General features: G+C 42.8%; 1 pseudogene; it reads right to left on the bottom strand.

The window, feature by feature from the left end:
• Nucleotides 1-2,805: 2,805 nt before the first annotated feature.
• LOC139572553 (serine/threonine-protein kinase Sgk1-like) overlaps nucleotides 2,806-15,973 on the bottom strand; it is a 34,735-nt pseudogene continuing 21,567 nt past the window's right edge.

Here is a 15,973-nt window from a genome sequence, read left to right as displayed (position 1 = left end):
CACCTGGGCTGACTCTACACACACACACACACACACACACACACACACACACACACACACACACACACACACACACACACACACACACACACACACACACACACACACACACACACACAGACACACACGCACACACACAACCACATACACACACACATAGAAATGAGCATTGTGATCCATCCCCTGTCTGCTCAGTACTCTCTGTCAATAACTATATCATAGTCAACCAGATCATGCCATACACACACACACACACACACACACACACACACACACACACACACACACACACACACACACACACACACACACACACACTTGATCTTATCACATCCTGGTTTAAGCCTAACCCTAACCTTAACCACAACTCTTACCCTAACCTTAACCACAACCCTTACCCTAACCCTCTAACCTTAACCACAACCCTTACCCTAACCCTCTAACCTTAACCACAACCCTTACCCTAACCCCCTAACCTTAACCACAACCCTTACCCTAACCACAACCCTTACCCTAACCCCCTAACCACAACCCTTACCCTAACCCCCTAACCACAACCCTTACCCTAACCCTAACCACAACCCTTACCCTAACCCCCTAACCACAACCCTTACCCCCTAACCACAACCCTTACCCTAACCCCCTAACCACAACCCTTACCCTAACCATAACATTAACCACAACCCTTACCCTAACCTCAACCCTAACCTTAACCACAACCCTTACCCTAACCACAACCCTTACCCTAACCTTAACCACAACCTTTACCTTAACCTCAACCCTTACCTCAACCCTTACCCTAACCTTAACCACAATCCTTACCCTAACCTCAAACCTTACCCTAACCTTAACCTCAACCCTTACCCTAATCTTATGTTGTTTTTTAAATATATGTTTATTGTATTCTATTGTTTTATGGACAGTGATAGTACCACTGATAGTTGGAGTGTAGAGGGGAGACAGATACAGAGGGAGACAGAGAGGAAGACGGGATTGGTGCTCACGTCACCAGGGATGTATGTGTTCCATAGTCTGAGGGGCTACCACTAGGCCAGACCGACACCTTAACGTTGGTTTATCCTACTTTTTATCCTACTTTTCTCTTTGACCCGTAATGTGATGAAGCTAGGCTCCGCCTGGTTCTCCCTTTGACCCAAGGTGCAGGAGGCCGACTCCAGGTAGCTCCGGTTCAGTTTAACCACTGGTTCTAACCCGGCCTGAGCCTCCGTTCTCTGTGAGATATAAACAATCTGATACATGATAGGAAAATGCATTTTAATTTATTCAAAACACAAATAATATCAGAATGATATCAGGGCTCCGTGACTCCAACCTCAGCCGGAGGCATATAGGAGAACCCTGGGAAGGCTCCATTGGCCACGTCTCCCAACATGTCACTCAAACCGAGGGAGGCGGGGACTGGAAGAAGCGTGAACTCCGGGTCAAAATACCACACATCACATGGACCAGACTGAAAAAGAGAGGGAGGGAACGAGTGATCAGACACACATTCAGGTAGTCACAGATCCAAACTGACCCATAGCCCCACAAAACACACACACACACACACACACACACACACACACACACACACACACACACACACACACACACACACACACACACACACACACACACACACACACACACACACACACAGACACACACGCACACACACAACCACATACACACACACATAGAAATGAGCATTGTGATCCATCCCCTGTCTGCTCAGTACTCTCTGTCAATAACTATATCATAGTCAACCAGATCATGCCATACACACACACACACACACACACACACACACACACACACACACACACACACACACACACACACACACACACACACACACACACTTGATCTTATCACATCCTGGTTTAAGCCTAACCCTAACCTTAACCACAACTCTTACCCTAACCTTAACCACAACCCTTACCCTAACCCTCTAACCTTAACCACAACCCTTACCCTAACCCTCTAACCTTAACCACAACCCTTACCCTAACCCCCTAACCTTAACCACAACCCTTACCCTAACCACAACCCTTACCCTAACCCCCTAACCACAACCCTTACCCTAACCCCCTAACCACAACCCTTACCCTAACCCTAACCACAACCCTTACCCTAACCCCCTAACCACAACCCTTACCCCCTAACCACAACCCTTACCCTAACCCCCTAACCACAACCCTTACCCTAACCATAACATTAACCACAACCCTTACCCTAACCTCAACCCTAACCTTAACCACAACCCTTACCCTAACCACAACCCTTACCCTAACCTTAACCACAACCTTTACCTTAACCTCAACCCTTACCTCAACCCTTACCCTAACCTTAACCACAATCCTTACCCTAACCTCAAACCTTACCCTAACCTTAACCTCAACCCTTACCCTAATCTTATGTTGTTTTTTAAATATATGTTTATTGTATTCTATTGTTTTATGGACAGTGATAGTACCACTGATAGTTGGAGTGTAGAGGGGAGACAGATACAGAGGGAGACAGAGAGGAAGACGGGATTGGTGCTCACGTCACCAGGGATGTATGTGTTCCATAGTCTGAGGGGCTACCACTAGGCCAGACCGACACCTTAACGTTGGTTTATCCTACTTTTTATCCTACTTTTCTCTTTGACCCGTAATGTGATGAAGCTAGGCTCCGCCTGGTTCTCCCTTTGACCCAAGGTGCAGGAGGCCGACTCCAGGTAGCTCCGGTTCAGTTTAACCACTGGTTCTAACCCGGCCTGAGCCTCCGTTCTCTGTGAGATATAAACAATCTGATACATGATAGGAAAATGCATTTTAATTTATTCAAAACACAAATAATATCAGAATGATATCAGGGCTCCGTGACTCCAACCTCAGCCGGAGGCATATAGGAGAACCCTGGGAAGGCTCCATTGGCCACGTCTCCCAACATGTCACTCAAACCGAGGGAGGCGGGGACTGGAAGAAGCGTGAACTCCGGGTCAAAATACCACACATCACATGGACCAGACTGAAAAAGAGAGGGAGGGAACGAGTGATCAGACACACATTCAGGTAGTCACAGATCCAAACTGACCCATAGCCCCACAAAACACACACACACACACACACACACACACACACACACACACACACACACACACACACACACACACACACACACACACACACACACACACACACACACACACACACACACACACACACACACACACAAGGTTGGGAATGAATGGGGGAGGGACTTTCCTGGCTAGCTGGTCATCCCAGTTGATGGACAGGAAGAAGGTGTGGCCCTGCAGCTCAGCCTACAAACAAAGTGAGACAGCACGTCAATGTGTGTATGGGTGCGTGTGTGTATGTGGTCTTGCATGTATGTGCCAGGTGGGGTAATGGGGGGTGCTTACAAGGTCCTGTTCCCCCCTAAGGCGTTTGGTACAGTCTCTCTCCAGCAGACCCTGCAGCAGAGACCGGGCAGACTGGGACACACTTCTATGGAGCTGCAGGGGGGCGTGAAGGATGTTCTCAAACATCTCAGCCTTACTGCGACTGTAGAATGGGGGCTGAGGAAGAGAGAGAGAGAGAGAAAAGAAGAGGAGAGAGGGAGCCAGATAAGTGTGCAGTGGATGGAATATGCTAGTTGAAAAGTAGCTGAAAGAGAAGAGAAAGAGAAACACACTCACCAGTCCATGAAGCATCTCATAAAGTACACTCCCCAGCCCCCACCGCCAGATACTCAGGGGTTCCACAGTACGTTTGCATAGTCCCACCCACAGACACGCCCTCTTTACACAGCCCAAAATCTGTCAGAACCACATGACCTCCACTGTCCAATAGGATGTTTTCTGGCTTCAGGTCTCTAAGGGGGGTACCGAGGTTTAAATCACTGTGAGGAAAATGCGCTCTCTCTCGCGCGCGCGTGTGTGTGTGTGTGTGTGTGTGTGTGTGTGTGTGTGTGTGTGTGTGTGTGTGTGTGTGTGTGTGTGTGTGTGTGTGTGTGTGTGTGTGTGTGTGTGTGTGTGTGTGTGTGTGTGTGTGTGTGCACACACCTGTAGGCTATGTTGAGGGAGTGGAGGTAGCCCAGGGCTGAGGCCATCTCTGCAGAGTAGAATGTTGCTCTGGGCTCCGGGAAGGCTCCCTCCCTCTGGAGATGGTAGAACAACTCTCCTCCATTGATGTAGTCCAGTACGAAGAAGAGAGTGTGAGAGGTCTGGAAGGAGAAGTGGAGCCCCACCAGGAATGGATGCTGCAGTACCTTCAGCAACACACTCCTCTCTACCATCACATCTCTCTGCTGGAAGGAGAGAGAGAGAGCGAGAGAGAGGGATAGATAATGGATATAATTGAATGGAATGGAACGGAAATAGAATAGAATGGAACGGAAATAGAATGGAACGGAAATAGAATGGAACGGAAATAGAATAGAACGGAAATAGAATAGAACGGAAATAGAGTGGAACGGAAATAGAATAGAACGAAAATAGAATGGAACGGAAATAGAATGGAACGGAAATAGAATAGAACGGAAATAGAAGGGAACGGAAATAGAATGGAACGGAAATAGAATGGGACGGAAATAGAATAGAACGGAAATAGAATAGAAAGGAAATAGAATGGAACGGAAATAGAATGGAACGGAAATAGAATAGAACGGAAATAGAATGGAACGGAAATAGAATGGAACGGAAATAGAATAGAACGGAAATAGAATGGAACGGAAATAGAATGGAACGGAAATAGAATGGAACGGAAATAGAATATAACGGAAATAGAATGGAACGGAAATAGAATGGAACGGAAATAGAATGGAACGGAAATAGAATGGAACGGAAATAGAATGGAACGGAAATAGAATAGAACGGAAATAGAATGGAACGGAAATAGAATGGAACGGAAATAGAATAGAACGGAAATAGAATGGAACGGAAATAGAATATAACGGAAATAGAATGGAACGGAAATAGAATGGAACGGAAATAGAATGGAACGGAAATAGAATGGAACGGAAATAGAATAGAACGGAAATAGAATGGAACGGAAATAGAATGGAACGGAAATAGAATGGAATGGATAGATACCTCTTTCTTCCTCAGTATGACCTGTTTCTGTAGAACCTTGACAGCATACATACTTCCACTCTGTCTGTGTCTCGCTAACACCACCTGCAACAAGATAAAGACATCACCAACACAACAAACACACACCGGCCTACTCATAAATACACACACACATAACGGGACACACACACTTGCTCCCACCTTCCCAAAGCTTCCTTTGCCGATGACCTTCAGGTATTGGAAATCAGAAGGCTTCACCCTGGTAAACATGACAACAGAGCAGCATGAGTGTGAGGTCTGATGATTTCCATTGGCTATGGGCAACTCAAGGAAAAACACCTGGCCATAACTTTGGGTACTCACTGAGTCTCCTCCTCCAGCAAACTTGGCAGACGCTGATAGAGAGAAAAAGGATGGGAGGGGGTTAGATTTGGGTCAGACAGACAGACAGAGATTATATAAATGGGTCATATGTGTCCTGGCTGTATGCCTATAATACTCACCGATGTTCCCCCCTCTCTCTCCTCTCTTTCCCTCTCCTCCCTCTCTTCTCTCTCCTCTCTCTCCCTCTCCTCTCTCAGGCTCTCCTGCAGCAGGATGGTCTGGGCGTCCATGCTTCACAGAGGCAACATGGACAGTGTTAGGCCTGTGTGTGTCTCTGTGTTAATTATAACATAATATGTTATTTTAGATCATCAATATGGAGTACAATCATTAACACAATATGAAGTAAGTTGCGACTTACTGCTGAAAGATTTGGTGGTCGGACACCAGTTTGTGCAGGAAGTTGCTGAAGCCCCCTTTCTTCCCTTCAAGCAGAGCTGAAACACAGGAAAGTGTTCTTACATAAGACTATGTCAGTATCAGTATCAGTAGGCTCTCAAAGTGTCGATATAACTAAACTCACTATAAAGGAGCTGAAAATCGAATGAAAAACATTGAACGGAAATGAAGGTAAAAAAATCTCTAGTAACATGATGTAAGACATCAAGGGCATCATACCTGCTATTCAATGACATTAACGATGTGTTATACACTATATATACAAAAGTGTGTGGACACCCCTTCAAATTAGTGGATTCAGCTATTTAAGCCACACCCGTAACTGACAGGTATATAAAATCGAGCACACAGCCATGCAATCGCCATAGACAAACATTGGCAGTAGAACGGCCTTACTGAAGAGCTCAGTGACTTTCAACGTGGCACCGTCATAGGATGCCACCTTTCCAACAAGTCAGTTCGTCAAATTTCTGCCCTGCTAGAGCGGCCCCGGTCAACTGTAAGGGCTGTTATGGTGAAGTGGAAACGTCTAGGAGCAACAACGGCTCAGCCGTGAAGTGGTAGGCCACACAAGCTCACAGAACGGGACCACCGAGTGCTGAAGCGCGTAACACGTAAAAATCTGTCACGCCCTGACGAGTTGTGCTAGCTCTGCGCTCGAGACCGCCAGTGCGCCTCCACGGTCCAGTGCATCCGGTGCCTCGGCCAAGGACAAGGCCTCCTGCATGTCTCCCCAGCCTGGTGAGTTCTGTGCCTGTGCTAAGCTCTAACCCTCCTACATGTCTCCCCAGCCTGGTGAGTCCTGTGCCTTCTCCCAGAGCCAGGCCTCCTGTGTGTATCTCCATTCCAGTGGTGATCCATGGCACGAAGCCTCCAGTGATGATCCATGGCACGAAGCCTCCAGTGATGATCCATGGCACGAAGCCTCCAGTGATGATCCATGGCACGAAGCCTCCAGCGACGCCCTCTAGTCCGGAGCAGCCAGAGTCTCCCTCCTGTCCGGAGCAGCCAGAGTCTCCCTCCTGTCCGGAGCAGCCAGAGTCTCCTTCCTGTCCGGGGCCCGCTGCGAGGGTCCCCGGTCCGGGGTCGGCGGTAAGGGTCCCCACTCCAGAGGCGCCACCTAAGTGGGCCAAGACTAAGGTGGAGCGGGTTAGAGCCGCCACCGCGGTGAAATGCCCACCCAGACCCTCCCCTATAGGTTCAGGTTTTGCGGCCGGAGTCCGCACCTTTGGGGGGGGGGGTACTGTCATGCCCTGACCGTAGAGATAATTTTTATGTCTCTATTTTGGTTGGTCAGGGCGTGAGTTTGGGTGGGCATTCTATGTCTGGTGTTCTATGTTGTCTATTTCTTTGTGTTGGCCGTGTGTGGTTCTCAATCAGAGGCAGCTGTCTATCGTTGTCTCTGATTGAGAACCATATTTAGGTAGCCTGTTTTCCCTTTGAGTTGTGGGTGATTATTTTCTGTTTAGTGTTTGTCGTCACCTTACAGAACTGTTCGTTTGTCGTGTTGTTGTTTTGGTTAGAGTGTTCATATTTATTAAAATAACGTATTATGAATATTTACCACGCTGCACCTTTGTCCTCTTCTCCTTCTCCCGACGACGTGCGTTACAAAATCATCTGTCCTCGGTTGCAACACTCACTACTGATTTCCAAACTGCCTCTGGAAGCAATGTCAGCACAAGAACTGTTCGTCGGGGGAGCTTCATGAAATGGGTTTCCATGGCCGAGCAGCCGCACACAAGCATAAGATCACCATGCACAATGCCAAGCATCGGCTGTAGTGGTGTAAAGCTCGCCGCCATTGGACTCTGGAGCCGTGGAAACGCATTCTCTGGAGTGATCATGCTTCACCATCTGGCAGTGCAATGAATGAATCTGGGTTTGGCGGATGCCAGGAGAACGCTCGCTGCTCCAATGCATAGTGCCAACTGTAAAGTTTGGTGGAGGAGGAATAATGGTCTGGGGCTGTTTTTCATGGTTCGGGCTAGGCCCCTTAGTTCTACTGAAGGGAAATCTTAACACTACAGCATAAATGACATTCTAGATGATTCTGTGCTTCCAACTTTGTGGCAACAGTTTGAGGAAAGCCCTATTCCTGTTTCAGCATGACAATGCCTCCGTGCACAAAGCGAGGTCCATACAGAAATGGTTTGTCGAGATCGGTGTGGAAGAACTTGACTGGCCTGCACAGAGCCCTGACCTCAACCCCATCAAACACCTTTGGGATTAATTAGAACGCTGACTGCGAGCCAGGCCTAATTGCCCAACATCAGCGCCCGACCTCACTAATGCTCTTGTGGCTGAATGGAAGCAAGTCCCAGCAGAAATGTTCCAACATCTAGTAGAAAGCCTTCCCAGAAGACTGGAGGCTATTATAGCAGCAAAGGCAGGACCAACTCCATATTAATGTCCATGATTTTGGAATGAGATCTTCGAGGAGCAGGTGTTGTCGTGGAAAATCATTTCAAATACAACGCTTATCAGAACTTGTAAATTCAAACATGCTCTTTATTACAACTGTACAGCCAACTGGCATGTCCCCGTGGAACACACCCCGCGGAACACACCCCCTCAGAACTCCAGCTGTTATATTTATACACACATAGTATTATGTCCATCCCTTATGCAAATGACCTTTCTTTTCTTAAGTCTTTCACCACCATTATCTTTTAGTTCAAGCCTCCTACTTGTTCACGCCCAATAACGCTCATATCTGTTTTCAATTTGATTATAATGGTGGCTGGACCCTCTATCTTTTAGTGTGTCAGCATAATGTCTCAATTCTTTTCTTAAATGTGTCTATGTACTCTTTGTTCAGTTTACCTTTATTGGAATCAGCAGATTCTGTCCTATATGCCTCTGTGTAGAAGCAGCTGACTATGAATCTCTTTATCATTAGTGTCAGGTCAGCAGACCATGTGTCTCTTTATCCTAAGTGTCAGGTCAGCAGACCATGTGTTTCTTTATCATTAGTGTCAGGTCAGCAGACCATGTGTCTCTCCCTTTCATTAGTGTCAGGTCAGCAGACCATGTGTCTCCCTTTCATTACTGTGATCTATTTTTAATGTTCAGCCATTTTATACATCTATGTGCTGTCCTATACATCTCATTTACTCCTACAAATCCCTCCTCTGGGGCTAATTAGCCACATAAATTATACAAAAATGACTTTGGGATAGTAAATGAGAATACCTATGATGGACAAGAAAATACAAAAACAGAGTAAAACAGAGTAAAACATATAAACCAACTGGACCAAACATCTCCAAATGATTAATACTAAAATAGGAGTAAAAGATCCAAGTAGAAACATTAATGAAAACCTAACTAGACCAAACATCTCTAGTTTACATAAGAGTAAAAGATCTAATTTGGTATATAAAAAAAATAATAATAATAATACAATGAGTATAATAATAAATTAATATGAGAAAATCAAAGACCTACATGCAGTTACAAAAGAAAATTGACACAACATCATTCTAAATTTAAGCATTTCAACATGATCCTCCCTCGCAGACACCTCTCTAATAAAGTGATATCAATGATACCAACCTTTGTTAAGAAGATTAAGGACATGGTCCATAGACACTTGTAACCGGAATACCCTCTGTTACCTACATGTTTTAGAAATTAACCTAGTTTTTAGAAGGCATAACTAGTATTAATTAAAGGAAACCAGATATATTCATTGATATACATATCTAAAAATTCAACCAAACATACAAAAACACAAGGCCTTAAACAAATATAGATATACTAAAATCCTTACATAGGAACACATTCCTCATCCTTACAGATACTACAATCTCCTCTTTGACATTTCACGCAAAACACGGGGTCTCCGTGATGGTCATGGCTTTCCACATTAAATTTTGTGCACCACTTGCACTTACGGCGCAAACGACACTGTTTGTGGACATGTACAAGTAGACATTCATCTGAATTTGGGAATACAGCATATACAGGTAGACCATCCTTACGAAAATCATGGCAAGCATGACCACCTCCCGGCATCACTCCATAGAGACAATTTGGATTACCAAACGGGCAGTCTAGAGGTCCACCAACCACATTGCAGGGCTATCCATTTTTGTCAGTATACTGACCTGGTCTCCCAGGTACAGGACTAATTATCACAGGAAGGTCAACTCTCCTTACAGACATCTGTTTAACTGTTGTCTGGACCACAAGTGATTTTACCAAGGGTAAAACACAACAAAATACAATACCCAGAGCCAATAACCCTCCTCCCAGCATAATAGCCATCCTAGCAAACATAGCTCCCCACTTTCCTAATGCTAGATCCAACCAATCCCAAACATGAGGGTCAAACCCAGCATTTGCCTTAACCTCTGCTCGTAGCCTGTCTATTTTGCCAAGTCATTTTACTGGTAGCCTGTACCTGTTTCCCCAACGCTGTTAGAGCCGAGTCAGTATAGTTAATGAATCTCTGTTGGTTATAATATATATAATTAATCCACTCTAAGTTTTTATTTGGTGTTATCCACAAAAATATAGATTCAAATCCTGATTTAACTTCATCTCTTGCCTTGAACTCTCGAGGTACACCTCTAGGCTGTCCAATTGTATCAAGGTATACCTCAGGGTCTTTCTCATACGCCCTTTTAACCCTAGGATTAACATAGTCATCATGGGGTGATTTAATAATGGTAACCTGTTGAATTGTTCTAACTAAGGCACAAAGACCAATCCATTCATTATGCAATACATTCAACAGTTAGTTTCTGGATGTGTGGAAAGAACAATCAGCAATACCTCTGTCTTGATTTTTCAACATAGTAAGAGATGATGCAACCTGAGTTATTTTACCACACAACCCTTATCTATTCATTATCAACCCTTTATCATTATTTCTACGTACTCCCGTAGTCTCTAGCACCCAAATAGTATCACATTCTACAGTGGTGTTTCCTACATCAATTCCTTCGGTATCATGGCTGTAAAAACATTCATATTTTCCTTTAACCACGGTACCTCTGTCTAATTGAGGTACAGTTAATTCAGTTCTAATGTTATAGGCATCACAATCATTGTCTCCCAACATGGTCTTATTCAACATAGTTTTACCCCTAGTGCTTACCCAGAGCAATCCTATATTCTATGTCACACAAGGGAACAGAATACTTTCTATTGGTACAATGGTCCTTTTTCCAACTTACACAGTTTTTAAATGATGACAGTTCAGAAACTATTAAAAGATCAGACAAATGTGATTTTCTACACAAAATACAATTGTCCATTCTGTGCTTGTTTGCCATATACTTAGCCCATTTGTACCACTCGTTCTTCACTACTTCTTCTCGTGTGCTGTCCTTGAGTGGTTCTAATATATCTAATTATTTCGCTTTTTCAATGTTCTTATCTTGAGGTAGATCATTAGAGTTTATCAGAAAGTTCCAAATGTCAGTAAAAAAAAAAAACTCTCCTGACTCTGATGTCTCAGGATGCTTTGTGGGTACAGTGATCTGCTTGGTAAGGGAGGTCGATGTCATCTTAGTGGTAGCTACTGTGGTCGTCACAGCAGCCTCCACCCTTGTTGTTGTCACAGGTTCTTCCTGTTCAGGTGCAGGGGTAGGATCAATCTTAATGACCGTGGTGCTACTCCCTTCGGTCACTGTTGTTCTTGTTATTTCAACTATTAATTCTTCACCTTCAACTGGTTCAATCTGATTCATGATGAGCACCCTCTCGTCTTTCTCTTTGATTAATGTCAGGTCACATCCTTTCGGGTCCCAAACGACTTGTCCCTTTGTTTGGTGATGTGTCCATCCACAGAGGGCCATCTCCAGTAAGGGTTTGATCCTTATGATTGAGATAGACTTCAGTTCTCCTGCTTCTGTTATAAATTGAGGTGGAACAGAGATTCTAACCTTGTCAGTCTTTTTGGATTGTTCGGCTGATTCCTTTCTTCTCTTCCTGCTTCCACCATACATCTTGATTGTGCATTAGTCTGTTGTTTCTATACTAGCATTCACTGTTACTTCTGTTATGTCAATGTCATTATTCTTTTGTTGTTCTAACATCAATTGTCTGTAAAGGAGACCATTCAAAAGTTTAAAAGTCAATTGTGAGGAAATCTCCATCTTCTTCAGCATGCAGGACTTTTCCTCCACTTTCTTCACCTGAGGCTCCCTCCTCAGGCCGGACTTAGCTTCCATCTGGAAGGGTTTAAATTTTTAGGGAAAAGATGTTCTCATTCTGTTCCTTGTGAGGCCTCTCCTCCTCTTCTGGGTGCATTACTCGGTGCACTTGTCGTATTTTGGCTTTCACTTGATTTGCTGTTTTCTTGGCTCCTCCCTGGCGTCTCAATCGTTTCCGCTGCTCCTGCTCCCTCCGGGCTCCCTCCTGGTGAATCAGCATCCTCTGTGTCCTCATCTCTATGTGGTTGTATCCTTCTCTCTGTTGGGACTCAGCTGCAGTGGTTCAGATGGTACCACGTCTGGCTTCCTTTCACTTGGACGGCCGTTCTTGTTGCTTTGGCCACCTCATAGGGTCCTTCTCTTCTTGGTTGATCCCACTTCCTCCGGAACACTCGAACGTAGACCAGATCTCCTGGTATCACTGGGAGAGGTCCTTCTGGTCCCCTTGGATCATCAGACGCAGAACCTCTCGTCCTGGTTCAGGTTTCTGCCTACTTTCTGTGAGGCATTCATACTTAGAGACTTATGGCCTCTGTTCTATGATTGCACCATACATCCTCTTACTTCCATCACTCATCACACAACAAACTGACATTCCAGCTGAAGCTGGCGAACCCCTCTCCTTCTGTTTTCCTAGACATAAGACTTGGAAAACAACAGACAAAACATAACAGCATTGACAATGTTATGTGTTATGCATAAATATATTCATGCAAACTGAAATCTGAGACCATGACAATTCCCACTCTCTCTTTACCTGACTCTATGCCTCCAGGATACTTTTCTGCTGGACTCCACAAAAATAAAAGCCCTAAAAAGCTTCCTCATGCTTCCACCCAGTCTTCCCCTTTCGGCCCCAGGTTCTGAGAGGTGTTCCCAAATCATGTCAATTTTTACTTAGTTTCCCATCTGCTCCATTTTAACTGATAATCATGTGCATAACCTACAATTAACATTATCTCTTCTTGAATTAATTCAACACTGTTTATGCTTTCATATCAATCCCTTTAACATGTTTGTTTAGAGTATAATATCCTATCATCTATTCTTTTTCACATGATGTATTAAAAAATGAAACAAGTAACCTCCAAACTCAACCCAGTATGTCTATAGTGTCATCTAGTCTCTCTCTCTTTCTCTCTCTGATTCCACATCCTCTGTCATGGTGTTTTCAAGCTCATCCATTATTCAACTGGACCTTACTTCTCGTGAGACTTATGTACCCACCAAAGAGAAACATGAAGAACTTTACCACTGCAGTGTTGTAAGAAGTATACCACCAGCCTGGTGTATCTTGATGTACACTCAGTCTCCAGAATGCAGCCCAAGCCCTTCCATTTCTGGCTGTTTTTTTCTTTTTTCTGAGGACATACACACTAACACATGGGTTATTCCCTGACAACAGACTTCCTTCTTATATCAAGATCACTAAATCTTAATTTTTAATAACAGCCCTATGTAAACATTCTGCCTCAATACCTGGCCTCCTGCCACAGAAATATTCATAATGATAGTTAAATGATGGTCCCTACGGCAACTGCTGTAAAATAACATGTAATCAGTCAAGTGTCTTCCAGTTGGAAGAATATCCAATCCTCACAAAACTAAGTCATAAGTTTCTTAAACTTTTGCTCTAGTGTTCAAAATGCCACCTCTTATTATTTTTACCATAATTTAAGTATGTGAATTGTTCTATTTACTTTTAGAATTGTCCCTATATTTTACACAGCCAGCTGTCTTTCCTTTTCTGTGAATTATCTCTATTTTTATACATAGTTTCTAGAAATAACACCCCTTCACTACCATTACCTTCTTTTATGAGTCCCCTAACCCATAACAGCCATTGTTTGATACATACTTAAAACATCCTTAAGTCAATTTATATATCATTTATATCAGTATCAGTCCCTCCTCAGGAACATATACACAACCTTATGTTCCTCAAAACAAAAATAAATTGACCAAACGAGAAAAAGAGAAAAAAAAAAAAAAAAAAAAAATTATAATAATTGCACATTTGCAATATTACCACTACTTGTAATGTAATTAAACCTGGAGAAAACGTCCATCTGTTTCATTCTATGCCCATGGTATTATAGGTCTCTTTCTTCTTCAGTCATGGGTATCTTCGCACAACAGACTACCTTTTTATTCAATTAAACATTACATTTTATCATTACAATTCCAATGACATTATAAAACAAAAGAAACAAAAAACCTGTAATCTAATATTCTGTAAGTTTTGTCAACCTCCTTGTCTCAGGAGTATTTTCCAGAGCTACCCTAGGCCAATTAAATTTAAACAGTTCTATATCTAAATAACTAAACAGTTCTTTTTTAAATACTTTTCCCAATCCAATATTCAGGATAACAGTCCTTAGTGTTACCTTTAACTCAAATTTGACCTCATCTATTCAATACACATCATCCCTTTAATAATTAACATTTATACTAAACACTTTTATTACCAGTATTATCTATTTTCCCAATAGCCCTTTTGTCTCAGTTTTTCTCTCATGAGTGGCCTGGAAATAAAAGGTCAGTACCCCAATTCCTTTAAGTCATTATTCTCCCTGGCCCATATCATTTCAGCATGTCTATTTTTAGATACAGTTCACAGGTCATCAGACACGGTTGTCCCTCACTATTCAGTCGATCAGGGTGGGATTGAGCTCCACACCCACTTGTGGTGATATTCTCTCCCATGCCTTAAAGCATTCTGACGTCACCTTTAATGATAACTCCCTTATTCTACTGGTGATCTCTCAGATGAATTACAGATGATGTATTTATCAACAAAACCCTCACAGAAACCCACACTCCAATAAACCCTTTGGAGTAACTTACATCACTTTTTATATGCAGAATGAACAAAGCACATTTGTGTATTTACCCAAAGACCATAACTCCAAGGAACTGATAATTTTACCTATGAACTCATGTTATATCAAAATTAAAATTAAACCCATTTGAATAACTTATTCAATTTAAGGGTACAACTCTTCATAATTTTCCCAGGGACATAATAGATTTTCAAAGTATTTATACAGTTTGAATAGAGTCAGGTGTCTTTTAATCATTTTATAATTAAATCCCACCTGTTCCAACAATTTCTAGTAAAAGGTGATCAGTCTTTCACAGGAAATTCTTAGGATTCAGGGCATTTTGACACCATTAAAATGTTTCCACTCCCCTTTCTTTAGGAACAACTTAAATACATTTTTCAAAAAACATTTCCATCCTTCTGCATACCCAATTTGAAACTGAATTGGAAAAAACCCTTCCAATTAATCTACTAATGCATATTCATTCCCAGTACATGGTGTACTTACTAGTGAACCATAGGCCAATAACACAAAGGGACTGGACTCACTTATCCAGAACTCCATTTTTTAGCCTTATCCAGATATTTTTATTTTTAAAGCGTCTGACTTTAATTAACTGCTTTCCACAGTAATGCAGTCTCCAATGATATTTTGACCAGAGAAGATTAAACCCTTTTTTTTTCCTGGAAAAGAAAGTATACATATCATTAATATTCACAATGTTACCTTTGAATCAGCAAATAGTTTTTATTCCATAAACGTCTTAACAGTTTTCAGAGAATGACGGTATAGAATGCCTAACAATTAAAATTCCATCTGTACTCTACTAGATGTCAAGTCAAACGTGATCTAATACTTCTTCTTGACCACATATAAACTGTAATCTCTATGAAACACTCATTGTTCGCTCAGAGACCATACACCGCCAAGTAAAAAATTCCATTCTCACTAACCTCAAACCGATTAGTTGTTTGTTATTTTGACAAGGAAATAAACTCTCGTATATCGGCATTTCCTGCTACCGCACTAAGTTCTAGTGTCACCTTACACTAATTTTCCCCATAACCCGCTATATCCATATTCAAAACAGGAGCTATTTTCTTATTCGTTTTTAGATATTGTCAATAGTTCTACTAATC

The sequence above is a fragment of the Salvelinus alpinus genome, chromosome 4 (genome assembly GCF_045679555.1).
Source record: "Salvelinus alpinus chromosome 4, SLU_Salpinus.1, whole genome shotgun sequence".
NCBI classification, from domain to species: Eukaryota; Metazoa; Chordata; class Actinopteri; order Salmoniformes; family Salmonidae; genus Salvelinus; species Salvelinus alpinus.
This window is presented reverse-complemented; position numbering and strand designations above follow the sequence as displayed.